Raw genomic sequence first — 25,578 nt, 5'->3', positions numbered from 1 at the left:
TACTTACAGCAGGTGGTTACAGGATGTTTTTTTGGGTTGGCTGAGACATTGTTTCAGGTAACTCACTAAGGTTATGCACATGGGTAGGAGAAACGGATGTCACCAATATACACTAAATGGGGTACTGCTAGGGAAAAGTGATATGGAAAAAGACTTGGGGGTACTAGTGGATTGTAAATTTAACTGGTAGAGATGAGCGAGCACCAAAATGCTCGGGTGCTCGTTACTCGAGACAAACTTTTCGCGATGCTCGAGGGTTCGTTTCGAGTAACGAACCCCATTGAAGTCAATGGGCGACTCGAGCATTTTTGTATATCGCCGATGCTCGCTAAGATTTTCATTTGTGAAAATCTGGGCAATTCAAGAAAGTGATGGGAACGACACAGCAACGGATAGGGCAGCCGAGGGGCTACATGTTGGGCTGCATCTCAAGTTCCCAGGTCCCACTATTAAGCCACAATAGCGGCAAGAGTGCCCCCCCCTCCCAACAATTTTTACTTCTGAAAAACCCTCATTAGCAATGCATACCTTAGCTAAGCACCACACTACCTCCAACAAAGCACAATCACTGCCTGCATGACACTCTGCTGCCACTTCTCCTGGGTTACATGCTTATAGCCGGTTCCACTGAAAGCAATGGGCTGCCGGCGTGCGCGGGATGAATTGTCGGGAAGGGCTTAAATATAGAAGCCCTTCCCTGCAATTCATCCAGAAATGTGTAAAAATAAAAAATATATATATACTTACCTTGTCCCGGCAGACGGAGTTCAGCGTGGCCGGCCTACAGTGGGTGTGAAGGGGGTGTGGGTCAGACCTGCCCCCTGATCTCGCCAGCCACTCACTGCAGGGGGGTGGTATAGGGCTGAAACATCACAGGAGGAAGTTGTAATGCCTTCCCTGTCTTTCTATTGGCCAGAAAAGTGCGCTAATGTCTCAGAGATGAAAGTGAAAGTAACTCGAACATCGTGTGGTACTCGTCTCGAGTAACGAGCATCTCGGACACCCTAATACTCGAACGAGTATCAAGCTCGGACGAGTACGCTCGCTCATCTCTATTAACTGGAGTAACCAATGCCAGTCAGCTGCTGCAAAAGCTGATAAAGTCTTGGGGCGCATTAAAAGAGGTATAGGGGTGAAGGATGATAACATTATTCTACCACTATATAAGGCACTTGTTCGGCCCCACATGGAATACTGCGTACAGTTCTGGTCACGAGTGCTCAGGAAAGATGTTACAGTGCTTGAGGGGGTTCAAAGAAGGGCAACTAAACTAATACATGGAATGAAGGGACTGGAATACCCAGAGAGGCTATCCAAATTGGGACTATTTACCCTGGAAAAAAGACGGCTATGGGGTGATCAAATAACTATGTATAAATACATGAGGGGACAATACAAGGATCTCTCCCATGATCTGTTTATACCCAGGATTGCAACGGTAACAAGAGGGCATCCACTATGCCTAGAAGAAAGCAGGTTTCATTGCCAACACAGAAAAGGGTTCTTTACTGTAAGAGCAGTGAGACTGTGGAATTCTCTGCCTGAGGATGTGGTGATGACAAAATCCATAAAGGAGTTTAAGAGGGGACTTGATGTCTTTCTAGAATGGAAGGATATTACAGGATAAGGTTGGGACATTGAAAACCAATATATCGAAATATTGATATATCATTAATACTTTGACGATACTTTTCAGCGATATAATATCAATTTCTGTAAAGGAGAAACTTGTCTTGTGGTCTAGTGACCAGATTTTCTTTCTTTAAATCCTGCTCTTTCCTTTGTGTTGGTACAGGATGTAGTTTTTCTCTAGGCACTAATGAACTTATAAACAATGCGTGCATTCCCTATGGTGCGCGCATGTCCTATCTTTGCAGGCACGCACCTGCAAAGTACGGACATGTGCACACACCATAGGGAATGCAGTGTTGTAAATACAAGTGTGTTTTTGTGCGTGCGTACGCACCAAAACACGCTCGTCTGAATGCACCCTTAAGGATGATTTTCAGGTAAGGGCTTATATTTTTAAGCCCTTCCCGAAAATTCATCCCGCGCTCGCCGGCATCCCATTGCTTTCAATGGAACCGGCTGTATTGCCGGCTCCATTGAATTCAATGGGCTAACATCATTCTTCTCTGCCACAGCTGTTACAGCTGTGGCAGAGGAGAACGATCTTTATGCTGACATAATTTTTTTTTTTTATTTCTACACATCTTAGGATGATTTTCAGGTAAGGGCTTATATCTTTAAGCCCTTCTCGAAAATTCATCCAGTGCTCGCCGGCAGCCCATTGCTTTCAATGGAGCCGGCTGTATTGCCAACTCCATTGAATTCAATGGTCAGTGCTCGTTTAATCGAGACGAGTACCGCATGGTGCTCGTCTCGAGTAACGAGCATCTCAAGCACCCTAATACTTGAACGAGCATCAAGCTCGGACGAGTATGCTCGCTCATCTCTCATGTTAACCCTACTCCAATTTACACCAGCTTGGTAAAAAATATCTTTCTGTAGTTGTTACTTCGGTTCCTGCAGAAAGAATGTTTTTAAAAGCTGGTAAAACTATGTCTGCTCAAAGCAGCATTTTGAAGGAAGAGCATGTGAGCAAATTAATATTTCTTGGTCATTAGATAACGATTATTGGGGCCAATGATAAAAAAAACTTATTTTCTTATATCTTATTTTAATTATATGTTTCATCTGTAATTTTTTATTTTCATTTGTAACTTTAATATATTTCCATGATGTTATTAATAGTTAGAAGTTAATAATAAATTCAACAGTTTAAAGTTGAAATTTTTTTTTGTTGATTGTTTTGCTTTATTAACCCTAGACCTATTTTATTTTTATACAGCGTTTAAAAAAGTCAATATATGGAAATATCTATTGCTTTCCACTGATATTTTACAACAATCAATAGTTTGTTCAGCAATAGTCGATACTATCGACTCTCGATATTTTTGTGTCGATGTCCCAACCTTATTACAGGATATAAATTTAACCCCTTAACCACTGCCCCATCGGGAAACTACATCCTCAGTAAGTGAGCTTTCATCCTAGAGGACGTAGTTTTATGCATCCTCTTTGGATTAATGCCCACTTGCCTGAGGACATGACAGCTCCATGCTGTCGGTGCCCGCAGGTAGCTGACAGCATGGAGCTGTCATCCCAGGATGCGGGCAGTCCCCCCCGGTATTGCGATCGGCGCTACCCAATAGATAACGCCGAGCGCAAAAAAGTAAATAAAACAGTGAAAAAAGTTAGATATTTAGCTGCCCTGACGGATCGGATCCATCAGGGCAGCTGAAAATTCTCACCTGGCTTGTCGGCAGTGTCCCCCGGAGATCTGGTCCTCCCGGACCCACCGCCGGCCTTCTGCGCATGCGCGCCAGACGATGACATCACGCACACGCGCAGACACCCGGGAGCCCCCGGCAAATTTAAAAACTCCTGGCTCCCGGCTCCTGAAGGTAGGCGGGAACCAGGAGGTGTTACCGGGGACTGCTGTGAGCGGTCCCCAGGCACGCGATCGCCGCTATCCATTGGATAGCGACGATCGCGAAAAAGTTTTAAAAAGTTTAAAAAAAGTAAAGTTTCACCTCCCCTCATGGATCGGATCCATGAGGGGAGGTGAAAATACTCACCTCGGGTCCTCTGCGATGTCCCGGGACCCGAAGTGCTCATCTGCGCATGCGCGCCCGATGACTGACATCGGGCGCGTGCACAGAGGAGCTCGAGCCCCGGGAAATTTAAAATCCCTTTGCTCCAGGCTGCCATGTGTAGCCCGGAGCAGAGGGATGTCACTGGGGACAGGATCACTGTCATCCAATGGATGACAGTGATCATGTAAAGTTAAAAAAAAAGTGTAAAAAGTAAAAAAAAAAGTATAAAAAAGTTTAAAAAAGTTAAAAAAGCTTGCATTTCATCTTCCCCCACGGATCATATCTGTGAGGGAGGATGAAATGACGTACCTAAGGCCCGCGGATTTATCCGCGGACCTTACCCAAGCTTCTGCGCACGCCGCCATCGCCACAATGGCAGGCGCATGCGCAAAAGCTGTACTAATTTAAAATCTACCTGCTCCTGGCTACAAAACTTAGCCGAGAGCCTGGAGTTTTCACGGGGGGCCGCGGTTCCTGATCATGTGTTCGCCGTTATCCAATGGATAATGGCGATCACGTAAAAGTAAAAAAAAGGTGAAGGTTCATCTCCCCTCACCGATGCGATCGGTGAGAGGAGATGAAACTTTTTACCAGAGGCCTCCGTATTTGCACCCCGACGCGATCTTCCTCCGTGAACTTTCCCGGATTCTGCACATGCGACCGCCGGCAAAACACCGGGCACATGCGCAGGAGTCGGGGAGCCCAGAAAAATTAAAATCTTCTTGCTCTCAGGCGACCAATGGTCGCCGAGAGCCTGGAGCAGTGACGGGTGGCCTCGTTGAGCGGTCCCCGGTCACGTGATAAAAAGGTAGCGATCTACCTTAGGCTGGTCTCACATGACCGGATAGGAATTACGGATTCCGCATGCGTCTGATCCGTGGTAATACGCAGATCAAACGCAATAGATTACACAATTCCGCTCACATTAGCGGGTCGGAATTGTGTAATCCACTCGCAGAAAAGAGAACGCAGCATGTTCTATTTTACCGCAGATATCCGCAACATAGAGCCCATTGTGCTCCATTGTCGTGGATATACCCGCTGCCCATACGCAACTACATTGTATACAGGCTGCGGGTACCCGCGTCATCGCTAAGCGACGGTGCGGGAAATACAAACAAAAAAAAAGTACTGCGAATGACCGCCTGTGTGAGTAGGCAGTTATGCGCAGTACATTACGCGGCCGTACACAGGGTCACAGCCGGGCTCACAGCTGGGATCCGCTGCAGGCCTCCGCAAGCGGATTCCATCTACGGCTGCGAGAGCCTGGCGTTATTCAGACCGCTACCTGTAATACGCAATTTACAAGATGCCCCGGGAACGCTTGCCTTCCTGCAGTTCCAGGAGCACCTTGTTGAGCGCCTTCTGTGTGAGACCGCCGCACCTCATCAAGCTTACGAAGACTCACGGAACGCCACTTTTTACACCCCATACCTGCCACTGAGGTCAAGAAATACCCCCAAAAAGCATGAGAGGAGGGGGGATACCGGTTTTATTGACCCATGTACCCATCCCAACCAGCCTCCGTAATTACCCCTGTCTTTGGAAATACTACACAGTTCACATTATTACTTTTATCTAAGATTTGGGGAACGCTGAAAAGGGCGTGGAGGGGGGGGGGATATTTTTTTAAGGTGTCAATTTTTATTCCGTACAAATGGGCAATGGGGCCTGTAATTTATTCAGTTGTGCCTTGCCATCCAACGGGTGTTCCCTCCATTATGGGCCTAGCCATGTGTCCTGTAAGTAGATTATGGCCACAATGGGCATGTTTTTGAACACGGGACAAATGGGGGTATCCATTTTGGGGTGAAAGTCTTCATTCCTATGTACACTGTACAAAAAAAACTGTTTTTAAATTGACGAAATTGCCAAAAAAATGAAAATCGTAATTTTTTCCTTCTGCTTTGCTTAGATTTATTCAAATACTGTGGGGTCAAAATACGCAGTGCACCCCTAGATGAATTCGTTAAGGGGTCTAGTTTTTAAAATGGGGTCATTTGTGGGGGTTCTTTATCGTTTTGGCCGCTCAATGGCTCTATAAGTGGGCGATGGGGCCTGGAATTTATTCCGTTGTACCCTTCATTTTGGGCCCCGTTGTGCATCCAGACAAAAGATTAGGGCCATAATGGGTATGTCTCTGAACACAGGACAAACAGGGGTATCTATTTTGGGGTGCAATTCTTCATTCATGTGTGTGCTGTACAAAAAAAGCTGTTTTTAGAATTACAGAATTGCCAAAAAAACGAAAATCACATTTTTTTCCTTTGACTTTGCTTGAATTCATTCAAAAACTGTGGGGTCAAAATGGGCAGTACACCCCTAGATAAATTCATTAAGGGGTGTAATTTTCAAAATGGGGTCACTTGTGGGGGTTCTCTTTGGTTTTGGCCGCTCAAGAGCTCTACAAATGTGCCATGGGGCCTAAAACGCCTTCAAGCTAAATTTATGTTCTGAAAGACACCGACTACTCCTTTCGTTTTAGGCCCCGTTGTGCATCCAGACATAAGATTAGGGCCACAATGGGTATGTCTCTGAACACGGGAGAAACAGGGGTATCCATTTTGGGGTGCAAGGCTTCATTCATGTGTGTGCTGTACAAAAAAAGCTGTTTTTAGAATGACAGAATTGCCAAAAAAACGAAAATCACATTTTTTTCCTTTGACTTTGCTTGAATTCATTCAAAAACTGTGGGGTCAAAATGGGCAGTACACCCCTAGATAAATTCATTAAGGGGTCTAGTTTTCAAAATGGGGTCATTTGTGGGGGTTCTCTTTGGTTTTGGCCGCTCAAGAGCTCTACAAAGGTGCTATGGGGCCTAAAACGCCTTCAAGCTAAATTTATGTTCTGAAAGACACCGACTACTCCTTTAATTTTGGGTCCCGTTGTGCATCCAGACATAAGATTAGGGCCACAATGGGTATATTTCTGAACACGGGAGAAACGAAGGTATCCATTTTGGGGTGTAAATCCTCATTTTCATGGGCACTATAGGAAAAAAATATGTCTTTAAAATGACATATTTGCAAAAATATGAAATTTTATTTTTTCTCCTCTAGATTTAATTAATTCCTGAAAAAAAAACTGTGGGGCAAAATACTCATGACACCCCTCATTGGATACATTAAGGGGTGTGGTTTTTAAAATGGGGTCATTTGGGGGGGGGTATCTATTATTCTGACACTAATGAGCCTTTGCAAAACTTGGCTTGGTGCAGGAAAACAAAGTGTTCCTCAAAATGCTGAAAAGTAATGTTAACTTTGTATGTCCTCTAAATGGTTAAAAAAACACAAAAGTTTTTCAAATGTGCATTCAGAATAAAGTAAACAGATGTAAATGTATATCTTATAAAAAATTTGTACAGTATGTTTGGACATATTTGAGATATTACAATTGAAAATGTGAAAAAATGAAAATTTTTTCAAAATGTTCCCAATTTTGGCGCTTTTAATAAATATACACTAGAGATGAGCGAACGTACTCGGATAAGCACTACTCGTCCGAGTAATGTGCTTTATCCGAGTACCTCTCTGCTCGTCCTGAAAGATTCGGGACGCGCTGCGGAGCGGGCAGCTGCAGGGGAGAGCGGGGAGGAACGGAGGGGAGATCTTTCTCTCCTTCTCTCCAGCCCGCTCTGCCCCGCTCCCCGCTGCTACTCACCTGTCAGCAGCGGCGCTCCCCGAATCTTTCAAGACGAGTACAGCGGTACTCGGATAAAGCACATTACTCGGACGAGTAGTGCTTATCCGAGTACGTTCGCTCATCTCTAATATACACGAATTATATCGGTCTCTTTTTACAAACAAAATAAAGCACAACATGTGGCGAAAAAACAGTGTCAGAATCACTTGGATATGTAAAGCCTTTATGGAGTTATGCTACGTTGAACGACGCATGTCAGATTTCCAAAATTTGGCTCCGTCACTAAGGCGCAAACAGGCTTCGTCACTAAGGGGTTAAAGTGATCAGTGGGTTGTTGATCCGGGTATACAGACAGGTAGTAACTACAAGAGGTTGATTCAGGGATTAGTCTGACTGTCATTAGGTAGTCGGGAAGGAATTTTTCCCCCAAAAGGGCTAATTGGCTTCTGCCTCTTGGGGTTTTTTGCCTTCCTCTGGATCAACAAGGAGGTTAAACAGGCTGAACTAGATGGACATTGTTTTCATTCGGCCTTACATACTATGTTACTATGTTACTTAATCCAGAGTGTCTTAATCCACTGTGATGTAACCTATAGGCTGGAAGACATCCTCAACCACTTGCAATCTTCAGGGCTGTATCTATTCAAAACCCTCATTCCAGCAGGCCCTCTCACAACAGTAGTCCAGAGTAAGGTCCAGACTTACGATTCCTAACCACTCTGATGCATAGCAGGGTTTCTGATTCTCTCCAGCAGGTTGAACTCCAACTAAGGATCTACCTCACTACAGCTTACAGGATAGGGCAGGAGTACAAGCTCTGCAATACTCTGCCCCCTCTCACTGACTGCACTTACTCTCTGACCAAGCTCCACTAACTAGAGGACCTGCAGACTTAGTCATGTGATCATGGGTCCTGCACATAGTAACAAAGAACAGTGCAGTTACAGTATTTACATCATTAGTATTCTGCCTCTTCCTGGAGGCAGTAATTACCATTAAAAGGGTTGTATCATAATTGGTACTCACAGGATAGGGAATAACTTTTTAATTTGTGGGGATCTCACCAGTGACACCCCTGCCGATCTCGAATATAGGACACCAGTGTCCTGCCTCCAGCCACTTCAAGGGTGGTTTCTCCCCTCTTAGTGAATCGAGCGCTGTCTGAACATGTAATTAATTGTATTCATTTCAATGCATCTGATGGAAATAGCTGAGAGACACCTGCTTGAGTATTTCCACATTCCCATTGAAAATGAGTGCGCTTGCACAGCCAGTGCTCCATCCAATCTCCTCCTCACTATGGAAAGGGTTGGGGGGGGGCAGTATTCCTGCATTGAGGAGGACACAGGATACAGGACACTGTTCTTTCAGCGGTGAGACCCCCACCAATCAGCAAGTTGACCCCTAGGGGACTACTTGAAATTTTGGTACAATCCTTTTAACAACATCACTATCAACTTAAAACTAACTATAAAACAGCTCAATCAGTAGCAAAACAACATAGCACGCTTGTCTATTTGACTCTATTGGTACAGTAAAGCAGTTCCATTCAAATACATACTTTGTAAAGAGTTTGGTTCAGCTTTAGAGGCTACTCAGCTAAATATATATTCGTAGCATTCCTTTATACTCTGGAGTTAAACCTCATTCATACTCGGGCTGTTTATTTTTACTATTCAGGGCTAATTCACACGGGCGCATGGGCACCCATACACCGGCGCCGATGCGCCCGTGTGACTGAGCCGTTACTGCAGAAAGAAGACGGCCGTACCTGAAGACGGACGTCTCTCTGCAGCGCTAATGAAAGAACACATGACCGGTAATGAAACCGGTCACATGTTCTTTCCTCCAGCGCTGCAAAGAGACGTCCGTCTTCAGGTACGGCCGTCTGCTACCTGCAGTAACACGGGGGCCGATGCGCCCGTGTGACTTAGCCCTCAGGTCTGTCAAAGGAGATGAAAAATAAAATTAATGTAAGTGCCGATTCTGGCACTTGATTGAAATGAACAGTGCCTGACAGATCCAATTGACTGTTAAGGGGTCCATGGGGGTTCCCCTGAAATTTACATTTACAAAATAGCGAAGTATACTGTGCTAGTTTGTCTGAGATGTTGTACTGGATCCTCAGAAGTTGCTTGAGGAAAAATACTTTTCTAGCAGAATCTTTTCATTTTGACTGTGTAATCTGAGATGGATTTCTTATAAAAGCATCTTCTGCATCTCCCAGTTCCTTTGTCACAGCCAAATCTGCAGTAATTGGTGTGTAATGGAGTTGTGAGAATGTTTTCTGTCCTCGGACCAACAAACTTGCTGCAGGCTTATTATGTTAGCTTGTTGACATTGCAAGAAATTACATTTATAGCACTGCTCTTTATTGCATCTACTCATCCTGATGGCATTCCAACTAAGAATAGTAATAGCACTAAACTTGTCCGAGGTGTGTTCTATCTAAAAAAGAGGATGTAGGCGTATTTATATGTAGAGTATTTAATCTGCCACAAAAAACATTAAAGGTGAAATTAAATATTGCATATTGTAATATTTAGTCGCCAATGCTGTACCAAAATAAACAAGTGAAATGTGCAGTAACAAGCATAAAGAGAAAACAGAACAATTTCTACTACACTGAAAGATTGAATGTTATATTTCCTTTGCCTAAAAAGATACAGAAAAAATGTAGCACATACAGTAGTAAAAAATAGCAGTATGAGAAATATTTAGGATCTGTTGTCCACCAAGGGTTTTGGCTGCCTTTGCATATCTGACCATGAAGAATTGACATACACTCTAATCTAAAGAGGTCTGCAAACCTTAAAATGGGTTACTTGCTGGTTTGAAGCTAATTTTTATCAATTTTTTCAGCTTTAATATCCTTTGAGGGGATACCTGTCAACAAATTGCATCAGTGTCTCAGTATTTACTTATTACAACATCCAGCGCTAACATGACCTTTCGTTGACCGGCGTACTACGCTGGCAGCATCTATTTTACACTGCTTCTGCAGCAGGCCAGACTGAGTAGGAGGGGAGCGAAATGGTGGTAGTCAGGGTAGCATGGCTACTCTTCTCCAATTGTAAAAACACAGTTCTTATTGTGTGCTGCCCACAGAGTCAGGCAGGTAGGACGGTGATACTTCAGTGGGGTGCTACCTGCTGAGTTGGTTAGGGGAACATGTTGTTTTGTTGTGATGCCAGTCTGTGTACGGGTAGGGACCCATTCCAAACAAAATAATAGTTACAAAAAGGGGAGAAATAAGTATAAAGGGGAAGAACCTCTTTTTCCCTGGAGCACATAGTATGGTACCTCAGTGCAGGTGTTACGTTTGTGGAAAGGAACTCTAAGAGTCAGGTTGCAAAGTAAACCAAAAACAGATTTATTCTTATAGAGCAGATGAGAGTTCAGAATAACTTGTTTTCAACAGTTCTCGTGAGATGTTTAGGTGTCGCGCATGCGCAGTGCATAGTGACGCCAAACAACGAGTAATGGCGGATGTGAGCTTAATGTGGGGTACTATAATGTATAGAACCATCTATTTCAGGAGTGCCATTCATGTGCCACCCTATGGCAAGTAAACAAAGGTAATTAACACATGTGAGAGGGAGGTTTTATTTAATTGTGTATGTTGATTGGTGGGGGTTTTGTATTTAAACATGAGCAAGGATGGGTCGAAACATCACTGTCTTGACCATGGAGTAAAAGAAAATTGCTGTTTGATATTGAAGTTATCTTGATTATATGGACTGCTATGTTACACCTCTGATGCTGCTCCTACTATTGGATCAGGTGGATACAACTGGGATATGGGTCTAGTCCCGTCTTGAAGCTTGCATCACTTCACTCCACCCACGGATTGGGGAATTGGTGAGTGCTGCTGGCTGCTTTTTCTTATTATATTGAAAACTAAATTGTATATTCTGCTGTTCCTACCAGCTTCTCCCTGGCTTTGCTTATAACTGGCTGACTTAGGGCTCAGTCAGATGGGCGTTGTTTGCTGCGCATGTTTTTTGCATTTGCGACCATCTATTACAGTGATGGGCAACCTTTTGAGCTCGGTGTGTCAAAATTCGCCAAAAACCGAGCATAACTCGGGTGGTGTGTCACTAAGGGCGCCTACCCACTTGCGTTGCCGATTTTCGCGCGTGAAAAATGCAGCATTTTTGCGCGTTTTTTGCGCGTTTTTCACGGCGTGTTTTTCGCGAGACATATGCAACTGACAGTTCCCATGTGAAAAAAACCCACGAAACGGAAAAAAAAAACCCAGATGGACAAGAACACATTCTATACTAATTGCTCTTGAGAAAAAACGCAAAACATCACAGGAAAAAAAATCGCAAGTGGGTAGGCGCCCTTAGAGAAAAAATCCATAAATTCACGATATTAATAGTTTAAATAACAAATATGTATAATTGTAATGTATAACTGTATTTAATAAACCCAAAACACCCATAGCACAGGCCCTCACCTCTCCCTGCCTCCCCCTCACTTATCTCACTAATGACGAGCCCCCAGCGGCGACAGCGACCTCCACAGCGGCCCGCAGCAGTGACAGTGCCCCCCACAGCGGCCCCCCAGCAGCGACAGCACCCCCCACAGTGGCCCCCCCAGCAGCGACAGTGCACCCCACAGCGGCCCCCCAGCAGCGACAGCGCACCCCACAGTGGCCCCCCAACAGCGACAGTGGCCCCCGCAGCGACAGCGCACCCCACAGCGGCCCTCCAACAGCGACAGCGCACCCCACAGTGGCCTCCCAGCAATGACAGCGAACCCCACAGCGGCCCCCCAACAGCGACAGCGCACCCCACAGCAGCCCCCCAGCAGTGACAGCGCACCCCACAGCGGCCCCCCAACAGCGACAGTGGCCCCCTGCAGCGACAGCGCACCCAACAGCGGCCCCCCAACAGCGACAGCGCACCCCACAGCGGCCCACCAGCAGCGACAGCGCACCCCACAGCGGCCCCCCAGCAGTGACAGCATACCTTACAGCGGCCCCCCAACAGCGACAGTGGCCCCCCGCAGCGACAGCGCACCCCACAGCGGCCCCCTAACAGTGACAACGCCACCCATAGCGGCCCCCCAACAGTGACAGCACCACCCACAGCGCCCCCCCAACAGCGACAGCGCCACCCAAAGTGGCCCCCAGCATTAGCTGCCCCCCACAGCGGCCCCCATCATTATCTGCCTCCCACAGCGGCCCCCCAGCGGTGACTGCCCCCCCGACCCATGTACTTACCTTGTGGATGCTTGGATGCTCCGCTCCTCCTGTGCCCGACGCCCTCCAGCAGCGATGATCTCCGGCGCGCACTGTGACGTCAGTGTGTTGCAGGACGCCTTCTCCCCCGGACGCTCCCGCGGAACCAACAGGTAGGAGACGTCGGGGATGGGGGGAGGAGGATCCTGGTGCACACTGACATCACAGTGTGCGCCGGGATCAGCGCTGGTTTGTAGTGCTGGTTAATGAATACCGGCAGGGGAGTCACGGCCCCTGCCGGTATTCATTAACGGGGTGACCGGCTGCGTGTCAGCGACTATGGCTACGCGTGTCAGTGCTGACACGCGTGTCATAGGTTCGCCATCACGGATCTATTAGCACCAATGCTTTTCAATGGCAGCGGTTACATGTCCGCTTTTTACCTGCGCACAAAAATTTGCATCGGTAAATATCTGTAAATATACAGATTTCAAAACACAAGTAACTGCGGCATTCAGGATTTTTTAGATGTGAAAACCCTGGATGCTGTCACATCCAGGGGTTTCACATTCTGGTCAATAGGGCCGGTGGTAACAGTGGCGGCCCCATTGACAACATACAGCATTGTCACAGTTTCCAGTGACAAGGGGGCTCCCCACAAGGATGAAGAATTCCCCTGCCACAGCTGCTACAGCTGCCACAGCTGTGGGACAGGAGCACGATGTTCTCCCATTGCTTTCAATAGGGCCAGCACTTCTGCAGCCCCATTGAAAGCAATGGGCTGCCAGCAACGCCTGCAGTGATTTTCGGGGAAGGGCTTTAAATATAAGCCGTTCCCTGAAAATCATCCCTAGAATGTGTAAAAAAGTAAAAAAATATATACTCAACCCTCCGCCGCTGCCGGGGCTTAAGCGCATCTGGCCGCTTGTCCTCCTGAACAGCTCTGAAGTGCTTTCAGTAGGCAGGGATTTAAAATCCCTGCCTGCTGAAAGGGCTGCCACTGATTGGCTGAGCGCAGGGACCAATCACAGGCAGCGCTCAGCCATTGAATGACATGTACGTGACACCTCCCTCTGCCCTGATTTAAAAGGCTATTTAGCATAAAGAGGTCCAGATGTGTTCTTCTTTTTACACAACTGCACAGCATATTGTGCGTTTGCCGGTGTATTGAGTGCGCATTTGCTTACTTCCCATAGATATCTATGGCACCTTTGCTGCACAAATACACAGAAAGAAAAAGCTTGTCATATTATTTTGCGCGCACATAAAATACATATGCAAACAACGTTATTGAGAACTAATCCATTGACATCAATAGGTTCTATTTTCTGCAAAAACGCACGCAAATACATCATTCTGAAAAAGCCCTTAGGCCTTATTCACACAATCGCATTAATGCAGGTATTTTGCTGTGTAAAAATTGCCCAAAAATCTCAACCATCTAAACCATTCCAGTACATTCATTCAAATAAACAATTTTTGGCCACGTTAAAAAAATCTCGCCAGGAGAATTGGACATACGCGATTGTTTTTGGTCACTGATTTTATATGCGGCATGAACAGATAGGTCTTGCCCAATCTTTTGCTGAGATACGCAGGAAGCTTCTGTAGACTTCAATGGAAACTGGAAAAAAAGGAGGGGGAGAGAGTTACCCTGTGTACAATGCTGGGACAAGAACACAGCTGACCCGATTTAGGCAATATTGGTCATACCAAGGGTTTTACAGCGATCAATAGTTTTCATCCCTTCTGTGTATTTTTTTGTCGATACGCAGCAGAGGCCTGTGTGAATGCCTGCAAACACTGATAAAAATCAGGACTTGATTACGGCAATTCTTCATTCATATGACTATACGACACATACGGGGGAACGTAAAAAAGCATACAGCCGTTGAATGGTTTGCTCAATTTGGCACTCCATTGGTTAATAAAGGATGCCTTTTTTTCCTTCTAATTTTTGGACTGAAAAATTGGTTCAGAAATCAGATGGAAATAGCACCCATTCATTTGAATGTATATATTCATATGAGTTCTTTGATTACTCAGACGAACATTCCGAGTAAAAAAAACACAGCATGTCCTATTCTTGCCCGATTTTTGAATGAGAATAGAAAACGTCACTCTGGGGGTGCCTCATACATTGGACAGCACTTGGACAGGGCATTTGTGTGCTATCTGATCTGAGTTGCACCGAGAATCTCAGGTGCAACTTTTCTAACGCCTGTGTGCATGTGGTAAAGGGAGATGGTGAGTTCTCCTTCAATGGAAGTCTTCAAACGGAGGCTGGACAGACATCTGTCTGGCATGATTTGGTGAGATTTTACCATGAAAATTATTTCTGTGTACCTGTGGTTAACCCCCAGGAATTTACTGAATAGCAGACTGTGAATTGATTTAATGGGATGTAGGTGTGCCCCATATAAATAACGATTAGTATTTTTTTAGATTGATTTATGGAATAGGCATTTTGGCAGCTGCATTTAGGCAAACATTTATTCTTTTCAGAAAGTGTAAAAGCTATGTGTTTAATAATTTCATTATTATCACTTTGAGTTAAGTTAGCTTAAAAAAATTCATTGTGAAATGATGTTGTGATAAAAATATAATGCAATCTTAAATCTATATATATTAGGGTAAGCGACATTCTAAACTTGATAACAGCATTCTGGGATTGTTGTTAAAATGAATAAATGGTGCTGCAAATATTTTTTGTATAGAGCATTATCTTATCTTTGCGAGACTACAACTTTCAATGGCCATTAGATTAAAAAAGTCAGACTGTTGTTAGTTTATCTGCACTCTTTTAATATCTTATTTGCAATGCCTTTTGAAACACGTACACGTAGACCACAAGATCCAATCTCTGGATTGTAAATATTGCCCTTTGTTGCTGAAATTATCGATAAATAAGATAAATAATCTTCAACTCAATTCAAAGAAGAATGAAAAGTGGATAACAACAGTATTGAAAAAAATGATTCTAGAGGTTTTTTCCATGGAGGAATTGAAGGCAAAAGAATTCATTAACCCGTTAAGAATTTTCGTTTTTTTTCTCCACACAAAAAAAAACATTTTATTTTCCCATCAACATAGCTGTCTGCAGGCCTGCTTTTGCAAAATGAGTTGTATTTCTTAATAGTACTATGTAACGTACTATATAATGTCATGAAAAACGTTTAAAAAATTCTAAGTAAAGTGACATATTGCAGCAAAAATGACTGAAAAACCTTATTCTATGTGTCAGTATATTTACTACGATGCTAAATTTATATAGTTTTTTTTTGCTGCTTTTAAAAAATAAAATATCCTTGAAAATAACTTCTGTTGACATAGTTGTGTGAGGGCTCATTTTTTGCCGGATGTTCTGTAGTTTCTATTAGTACTTTGGAGTATATACAACTTTTTGATCACTTTTTATTAAAAAAAAATTCTTGGAGATGGGTTGACCAAAATAGGGCAATACTATTGTTTCGTGTGTTTGTTTTTTTTTCACAACGTTCACCGTGCATTACTTTGATAGATCGGACTTTTACGGATTCAGCAATACCAAATATGTATTTGTTTTCATTTTTTAATAAATATGGAAAAAAGGTGGTTTAAACTTTTATTACTTTTTTTTAATAATTATAAAACTTTTTTTTACATTCTTTTTAGTCCCTATACGGGACTTGAACTTGCACTTGTTTGATTGCTGCTGCAGTATGATGTAATACCATCACATTATACTGTGATCTAACAGGCAGTGTATCAAGCCACACCACAGGCATGACTTCATAGGCAATCTGCAATGGTATTTTCTAACATCGTTAGAAAAAAAAAAACATCTCCAAGAAAAAATGTAATCAAAAGGAAAGAAAAAGTGTGTATGAACTCCAGAATGGAACCAATAGAAACTACAGGATGTCCCACATAAACTGAGCCCTAACATAACTAAAGTTATAGCTATCAGAAGATGGTGGTAGCAAATTATTATTTTATTTTTTTCCATAGATATCTTAGATTTTAAAAAATAGTGCAGCAAAAGAAAAACTATATAAACTATACAAATTATATAGTAGAAACAAAACCCTCCAAAGATAGCAGGATTAGTTTTTTTTTTCCATTTAACTCCACTTAGAATTTTTTAAAAGTTTTTCAGTAGATTATATGGTACATTAAATAGTACCATTGATTACAATATTTTAAGAGTACAGAGAATGTGAGCCATAGATGTGATTTGGTTTCCGGGGTTAAGTGACACCTCCAATGGGCAAAAATAAAAAAAAAATGACTTTTTTTTAATGCTAGCCTGATGTCTGTAGACTTACATGAAATTATTTGTAAGCAATAACTGAAAATTACATTAGCTGAAAGAATAAGCTAATGGACATAATTAGGAAGAATTATCAGGAACAAGATGGAAAACACTTTTAGAACTGTAAAATTATCATTAGTTTGATTTTATGTTTTTCAATATACTATTTTAAGAAACAACAATGGATGTTTTTGGTTTTCAGACACCGCAAAATGATCAAAAGCCATTATCAAAGATTAAAGCATATAGTGTAGAATTACTGGCAATAGATGTGCAACATATCTTTTCTTAGCTGTAATTTGGTTAAGGAATGCAATCTCTTCTGAAAGCAATTAAATACAATATCACAACATGCTAGCAATATCCTTGAATTCTGCAGTTCACATTATAGACACTGGTTGGCCACAATAGACATATACACTATATGGACAAAAGTATTTGGACACTGCAGAAAAACAGCAAATATGCAAATACTGAGTTTGCTGAACGGTATGCTGGAAAGGGCATTTGTAAAACAAAAAGCTGCTCATTTTGTAATAACTGTTCATTCATTCGATCGAGCCCTTGTGGGACGAACTGGAGCAACGGGTACGACACCGCCACCCACGCCCATCTTCACAGCAATTTCTTCTCACAGCCTTGCACGAGGAATGTCGAGCTATTCCTGCCCAGACTTACACAGAATTTGTGGAAAGTATGCCTTGACGTGTTGCTGCTGCAATACTAGCAAAAGGAGGGCTGACACATTACTAAATAGAATAATAAAGCACTTTTTCTGAAAAACATGCAGTGTCAAAATACTTTTGTCCATATAATGTACAGGATGGACATCTCGTGACAGAGTATTGCTATACAATGTTGTTTTGAAAAGCTGGTTATCTTCTGACACACATATCTGAACATATCCAGCCAACAGGTTGCAGCGGGAGGTCGGCTATCAGTGACAGCCGACTCCCACTGCTGAATAGCGTGAGATCTGTTCTGATCTCACGCTATCCCCAGGGCAAGAGGTATTGGGACGAGAGACGAGAAAATTATTCTTCCACTATATACAGCACTTGTCAGGCCCCACATGGAATACTGTGTACAGTTCTGGACACCGGTGCTCAAGAAAATGTTTCGGTGCTTGTGTGTGTTCAAAGAAGGGTAAGTAAATTAATAAACGGAATGGTAGGAACTGTTAAAATGTTGATCCAGGGATTATTCTGACTGCCATTATGGAGTCAGGAAGGAATTGCTTCCCCCTAAATGGGTTAATTGGCTTCTGCCTCATTGTTTTTTTTTTTTGGCTTTCTCTGGATCAACAAGAAGTGGGGGGAGAGGGGGTGGAAACAGGCTGAACTAGATGGACATTGTCTCCCTTCAGCCTAACATACTATGCTAGTCATAAATTGAGAATAAAAAAATGATACAGGAAATCAAAAGGCATGATTGTAATAAGGTAGATAAGGGGGCCTTGAAACCAAGTAAGTTAGTTACGAGATCCATTGCTTCACCAATTTGCTGTCATAAAAGTCATGTGAGCATAAATTGGTAAATTACTGTTATGTCATCATTAAAATAGAATATGCATTAGCTCAAAAATGTTATCCTTCTTTTCCTATGCCCCCTTAATTAACTCTTCGACCTTCTCCCATAACATCACTATCCCTGGACAAAACTAAAAACAATGCATCAAGTCTTGCCTCTAACATGCAACTTTTCAGTTTTAACTTTACAGTACCTAAGCTTTGTTATCAGATAAACATTTGCTCTTATTCTAATATAGCATTGCATCACATCCTTTATTAGAAGCAGATATGTAATTAGCGGAAGACAGGGAGGGCAGTGACCCTGGGCCTCTTTACTTCGTGGGTCCAACTAATGCCCTGAATCTCCTGCCAGTGGTGCAATTACCAATACAGCTGCTATGAGGCCTGTAATTTTTTAAAATATATTTATTTTTTGGAGTAGGGGGACTGCTCACTCCAGCCCACAATACACCAGCACTATGGTAGCACTAGTTTTGTTTATTTGAGAGAATTGATATAGTAATAACACAAAGATATAAAGTGCCTATGCAAATAGAAGAAAATATATATGTGAATGGGCACATAGAAAAATGGAAAAAAAGATCTGGAGTGAGACAGATCTATGATACAAGTGAGGAAAAGGATATTCAACAAATTTTCTAAATTATAACAGGTTCTCCTTACCCATTAATTTGCTGCCATTTGCACTGTGCGTCATGTCTGTAAGTTCTGATTTTCAGATGGTCTTTCTCATTTTTCTGTTGCCCTGCTGTTTACAATCCATTTTCATGCCGGGGTTGTATAGCAAGCCTAGCATTCTGAAGGTAGTTCACTGTCCTGCATTTCCTTGCCCTGACTTCCTATGCTGCGTTGAAAACTCTATGGTTCAATCAGTAGGGTGGCCATATCTGAATGTCTGTCTCTCTGTCCTCCCTCGATGATTTAGGTATTTTCACCAAATGGAGCGTAAACCCTATATAATGAGTGTACACACACAGGAGAGGCAGAGATTATGGAGATCATTATCACAGTGTCTACACATCTACCAGCCTCTGAGCACACAGGTGCATCTCTGTGACGATAATTCCTCTGTCCATTGATAAAGAAACATACCTGTGTCCTCACTATTTCAGAAGTTTTGTACCTAACGACAAACAGTGGATTGCAGAGAAGCTAGAACATAGACTCCTACTGGCAGCTACTTCAAATGTGATTTACAGTGGTAAAGCAACAACATTTTAAATTCAAGTATATTACAGAAATGATAAGGCTAACACAAGCAAGCAGATTTGCATAAGTTGTCGTAAAAGTTAGTGCCCCTTTATTGCAAATTAATAGAATATGCTATTCAGAGTGGTTGAGGGAAATTAAAATTGTGAATCATGCCTACTATGCATTCAACATTATAGTACAAAAATATTTTGGAGGATGAAGACAGGAATGACCCAAAGGTAAGAAAAAAGTAATTAATTTTAGCTACCATTAGAATATTTCTATGTGGAGCTGTTTACATTATATTTTTGTGCCCCTCAACACTAATGATATCACCGCAATCATTAAAAGATTTTTTAGATTCTTATATATGTAATTGTTGGAGAATAGCTACACCTGGACATCAATTCAATCACTTTATCATTGCTGCGTTGGTGACTTTAAACTGCTGTGACAGAAACTAGATTGCCTTGCTATATTAGCAAGCAACCACATAATTAAGGTCATGGCGGCAACAGAATTCTTGCTGGCCCCTCATATTCCCCTAAATATATTTACTTGATGATAAATTTTCTGTATCTGACTTTATTACACAAATGGCCCTTTGCCTTGTACAATTTGCTTATAGTCATGGGAAATCTACAAATCTGCAACAATCAATTTTCCTTATTTACATCACATTATGCTTCTGTTCCAAGAAACAGATGGAAAGAGTCCATAGGGTAAAATGTGTAGACTCATTTTGCTTAAAAAACAGAAATACACATTCTACCATGGTGTATGAGTATAGATTTAATCTGCATTCATTTGAAAACATGGCAGACTATAAGAGGTCATACACAGTTATTTTGTTGAATCTTGCATGGAAATCACAGCAAGCATCTATAAAGTCATCAGTTAAGCTTATACAGATGTTTTAAAATTTCTCCACATATCTAAAATTAGAGTATCTTCAAAGAATGCAATTAAACATCTGCCAAAAGGTGATTATCTAGACAAACTGGTAATCAAATCAAGGTCAAATAATGTATATGTAGTCAACTTCAGAATTATTGACACTCTCAAAAAACTGATCAAAAACAATTGTAGCGGCTATGTGCTCCTACAGAGACATAAGAGGTGTTGTACAGTGGAGAGACCCTGTTTCACACCCCCACCCCTGTTCTTCATGGGCTTAACTAGTGTGCCCAGCAACAGCTTGCTCTGGATTGGCTGCTGGAAAATGAGCAGGGCAAGACAGGATGTGAGGTGTGGTTAGAGAGAAAAAGCACAAAAAACAGGGGAAGTGAAAGAGGAATCAAGATTGAGGTTGTAGGTTTTGTCGGGAGGTGGACGACAGAGGAGGTGTGCAGTCATGCTGCTGAAGTAAATGTTGCTGGAATGGAGAGTAGGAGCTTTCAAAGCTACAAAATCAAGCGCAGTGTGGAGGAAAAGCAGAACCAGGAACCGTCTACACAACAGTGAGTTGTACCAGCCCTTGTAAATTCAAAGCCAGGGAAAGTACATGGGGCCCTATCATAGTCCCTCCATTTTCTGCTAAATTAATCCTTTGGAAACAAACCCTCAGATAACTTAGACTGGTGGGATTCTTCCTTGAGTAACATTAGACCAAGCTCTTGTAAATTCAAAGCCAGGGAAAGTTCACGGGGTCCTATCATAGTCTCTCCATTTTTAGCTAAATTAATCCTTTGGAAACAAACCCTCAGATAACTTAGACTGGTGGCTTTCTTCCTTGAGTAACCTTAGACCAAACAGAGAGCATTGAAGTAGAGTTGAATGTGTTATTCAAGTATTCGGAGCACCATTTATTTAAATGCATGTTAAGTCTGCACTGCTGTGAATTGAACTGTTAAAACAGGCTTTTACAATAAAGCTAGTAAACTGTGTGCCTTTGGTTTGCAACAAAGCTATCTGAACTCATTTAAATTATTTCTAAACCATCAACTGGAGTTCACCCCCCATAAAGGTACTTGTGCCATGTGACAACACTGTTAGAACTGTTATCTTTTACGTTCGCTTGGCACGTGAAAGCGCCATTCTGCAAAAGGGATGCAAGTGTGTCCATTTAAAACCTACAAACACTCTCATCAAATAATAAATGGGAAGGCTTTCCCTACATACGTAACAAACAAGGGAGAGGCCCTGCCTACCACGGCAGACTGGTCACGTTGATAGATGCGGGCCTGCACTCGTTCCTGGGACCTAACTATCCCTGATTTGGGAGCTGGAGAGATAAACTAAACAGACACGCAGGACATGACACTGTACTGACACACCGGACACAGAACAGGACTAGACATATGGAAAATGTCTGGCAACCAGCAAAGACATATCAAACATGCTGCTGTTCACACCAAACATACAACAAATAGTGAATAAAACAGGAATCCCACCCAGAGCTCACATGCAAACAGCTGAAATACCACAGCCAATCTCAGTGTCCTCATACCAGGGGAACAGACAGTCAGCCACCGTGCCGATATAGGGAACTGTGTCAGTGATCCATAACTGACACCCAGACGAGACATAAGACGTTTGGAAGCCACACCTGTCAGAGGAAGGAAAGAGGGGTTCTGCATATGATACAGACAAGGACTACAGGTGTCCAAACCATCTTTAGGGAAGTAGAGAGACACAGACAGACAAGCAGGAAAATGCAGCTCTGAGTGGGCACCCGACAGTAAAGTCCAAGCAGTAAAATGACCAGCATCAACTACTGAGAGATGTTGGTCTTTATATGCTGCAGAGTAAAGGGGATTGGCTGCTGGAGAATACCACACCCAGCAAGCTCAATTAACCCTCACCACCTGTGGAGCTGTACTGCTAGGAACCTTAGTACTACAGGTCCCAGCAGCACAATGTAACATTATCGCCTTTGCACCCTGTTCCACTGCGTTTGACCGAGCTAGGACCCATTATGCGCCATTGCCGGGAGAGGTCGCAGAGCCACCCATGACATCCATCTTGTTTTCCCCATGGTCTCCCCTGTAACGGCTAGCCTCCGTCTCGGACACTGTACAATTTTCGAAAAATAATATATAAAAGATACCTAATTAGAGATGAGCGAGCACACTCGTCTGAGCTTGATGCTCGGTTGAGTATTAGGGTACTCGAGATGCTCGTTACTCGAGACGAATACCACAGGGTACTCAAGTCAATTGCATTTCCTTCCCTGCATGTTTAGCACCATTTTCTAGCCAAAAACATGCGGGGAAGGCATTACCACTTCCTGCTGTGACGTGCCAGCCCCCCCCCCCCCCCACACAGTAGTGAGTGGCTGGGCCAATCAGGTGACCACCGAGAACTTAAACTGGTCCTGCCCGCGGCTTGCCTCAGATGCATGCTGGCAGAGGTTAGGGAAAGTGCTGCTGCTTATACAGGGATAGTGTTAGCATAGGATCCTGTCTTCAAGAACTACAACGGTCCTTCTTAGGGCTACTCCTGATCGTGTGCATTACTGTTGTGGCTGGCTGGGAGCAGTAGTGCACCAATTTTTTTTTTAAGCATCTCGGGCTGTGGAGGCCATTTCAGCTATAGCGTTCTCAGTCTGCAGTGCATTATGCAGAGTTCAGGGACAGAGCTGCCTATATAGGGAAAGTTATACAGTCCTGATCCTCCGTACAAGTACCCTAATGGTCCTTCGTTGGGCTACATCTGACCGTGTGCTTTACAGTTGTAACTGGCTGGGAGCAGTAGTGCACCAACTTTTGTATTACGCATCTAGGCCTGTTCCCAGCTTTGCAGTTATAACGTTCTCAGCCTGCAGTGCCGTACAACGAGCTCTCACCGTGAAACTGCACTATAACATTTCCTAGCCCACTGCAAAGTAGTTCAGTTATACCGTTCTGTGTGTGCAGTGCATAACGCAGAGTTTAGGGACACAGCCACTTCTATAGGGAAAGTTTTACAGTCCTGATCCTCCGTACAAAAAACCCAATGGCCCCTTCTTAGGGCTACATCTGACCGTGTGCTTTACAGTTGTGGATGGCTGGGAGCAGTATTGCACCAACTTTTGTATTACGCATCTAGGCCTGTTCCCAGCTTTTCAGTAATAGCTTTCTCAGCCTGCGGTGTCATACAACGAGCTCTCACCGTGAAACTGCATTTTAAAATTTCCTAGCCTCCTGCAAAGGAGTTCAGTTATACCGTTCGGTATCTACAGTGCATTAGACAGAGGTCTCACTGCTAAACAGTACTCTATTATTTCCTGGGCCACTGCAAACTATTTCAGTTATACCGTTCTATGTCTGCAGTGCATTAGAAAGAGTTCTCACCACTAAACAGTACTCTAATATTTCCTGGGCCACTGCAAACTATTTCAGTTATATTGTTCTATGTCTGCAGTGCATTAGACAGAGGTCTCACCGCTAAACAATACTGTAATATTTCCTGGGCCACTGCAAACTATTTCAGTTATACCTTTCTATGTCTGCAGTGCATTAGAAAGAGTTCTCACCACTAAACAGTACTTTTCAAGTCACAGCATAGAGCCTCCGCTATCTACAAGTCTCTGTGTGTGGTGAATTAGCCTTGTCAGTGCTGTTCAGTGGGGTAATTTATTTGGGCCCTGCTCTGTTCTTAATTCGCCATGATGAGGAGTCGGGGTAAGGTTGGAGGACATGGCCGCGTACGCGGGCGTCCAAGTGAGGGTGTGGGCACAATTCACGGGTCCGCGTGGTAGACCTTTATTACAAACAGAGCAGTGCGAGCAGGTCCTGTCGTGGATGGCATAAAACGCGTCCAGCAATGTATCAACCACCCAGTCTTCTACGCAGTCCACTACTCCCGGCCTAGGGACTGCCACTCTGAATCCTCTGGCTGCTCCTCCTTCCTCCCAGCCTCCTCACTCCATGAAAATGACATATTCTGAGCAGGCAGACTCCCAGGAACTGTTCTCGGGCCATGAGTGGGAAAGAACGGTTCCTCTCTCACCTGAGGAGTTTGTCGTGACCAATGCCCAACCTTTGGAAAGTTCCCAGAGTCCGGGTGATGAGGCTGGGGACTTCCAGCAACTGTCTCTGAGCTTTTTTGTGAATGAGGATGATGAGACACAGTTGCCTGTCAGTGAGGTAGTAGTAGTAAGTAAGACCGAAGGAAGAGCGCACAGAGGATTCGGAGGAAGAGCTGCTGGATGATGAGGTGACTGACCCCACCTGGTTTGCTAAGCCTACTGAAGACAGGGCTTCAGAGGGGGAGGCAAGTTCTGCAGCAGGACAGGTTGGAAGAGGCAGTGAAGTGGCCAGGGGTAGAGGCAGGGCCAGAGCGAAGAATCCCCCAACTGTTTCCCAAAGCACTACTCGCAGCAAGCCGCTGTGCAGAGGGCTAACTGTTCAAAAGTGTGGATGTTTTTTAGTGAAAGCGCGGACAACCGACGAACAGTGGTGTGCAACTTGTGTCGCACCCAGATCAGCCTGGGAGCCACCACTACCAGCCTCACCACCACCAGCATGCGCAGGCATATGATGGCCAAGCACCCTGCAAGGTGGGACGAAGGCCATTCACCGCCTCCGGGTCACACCACTGCCTCTTCCCCTGTACCACAACCAGGCACACAGATCCAATCCCCCTCCCAGGACACAGGCACGAGCACCTCCTGGCCTGCACCCACACCCTCACCTCCATTGTCCTCCACTACATCCAGCAATGTCTCTCAGCACAGCGTTCAGCTGTCGCTAACACAAGCGTTGGAGCAAAAGCGTAAATACGCCGCCACCCACCCACATGCACAAGCTTTAAACGTGCACATTGCCAAATTAATCAGCCTGGAGATGCTTCCGTACAGGCTTGTGGAAACGGAGGCTTTCAAAAACATCGTGGCGGCGGCGGTCACGCGCTACTTGGTCCCCATTCGCCACTATTTTTCCCCGTGTGCCATCCCCGCCCTACACCAGCACGTCTCCCGCAACATGAATCGTGCCCTCACCAATGCAGTTACTGGGAAGGTCCACTTAACCACGAACACGTGGACAAGTACTGGCAGGCAGGGACACTATATCTCCCTGACGGCACATTGGGTGAACTTGGTGGAGCCTGCGACCGAGTCAGAGCCTGAGACCGCTCACGTCTTACCCA

The sequence above is a fragment of the Eleutherodactylus coqui genome, chromosome 3 (genome assembly GCF_035609145.1).
Source record: "Eleutherodactylus coqui strain aEleCoq1 chromosome 3, aEleCoq1.hap1, whole genome shotgun sequence".
Lineage (NCBI taxonomy): Eukaryota > Metazoa > Chordata > Amphibia > Anura > Eleutherodactylidae > Eleutherodactylus > Eleutherodactylus coqui.
This window is presented reverse-complemented; position numbering follows the sequence as displayed.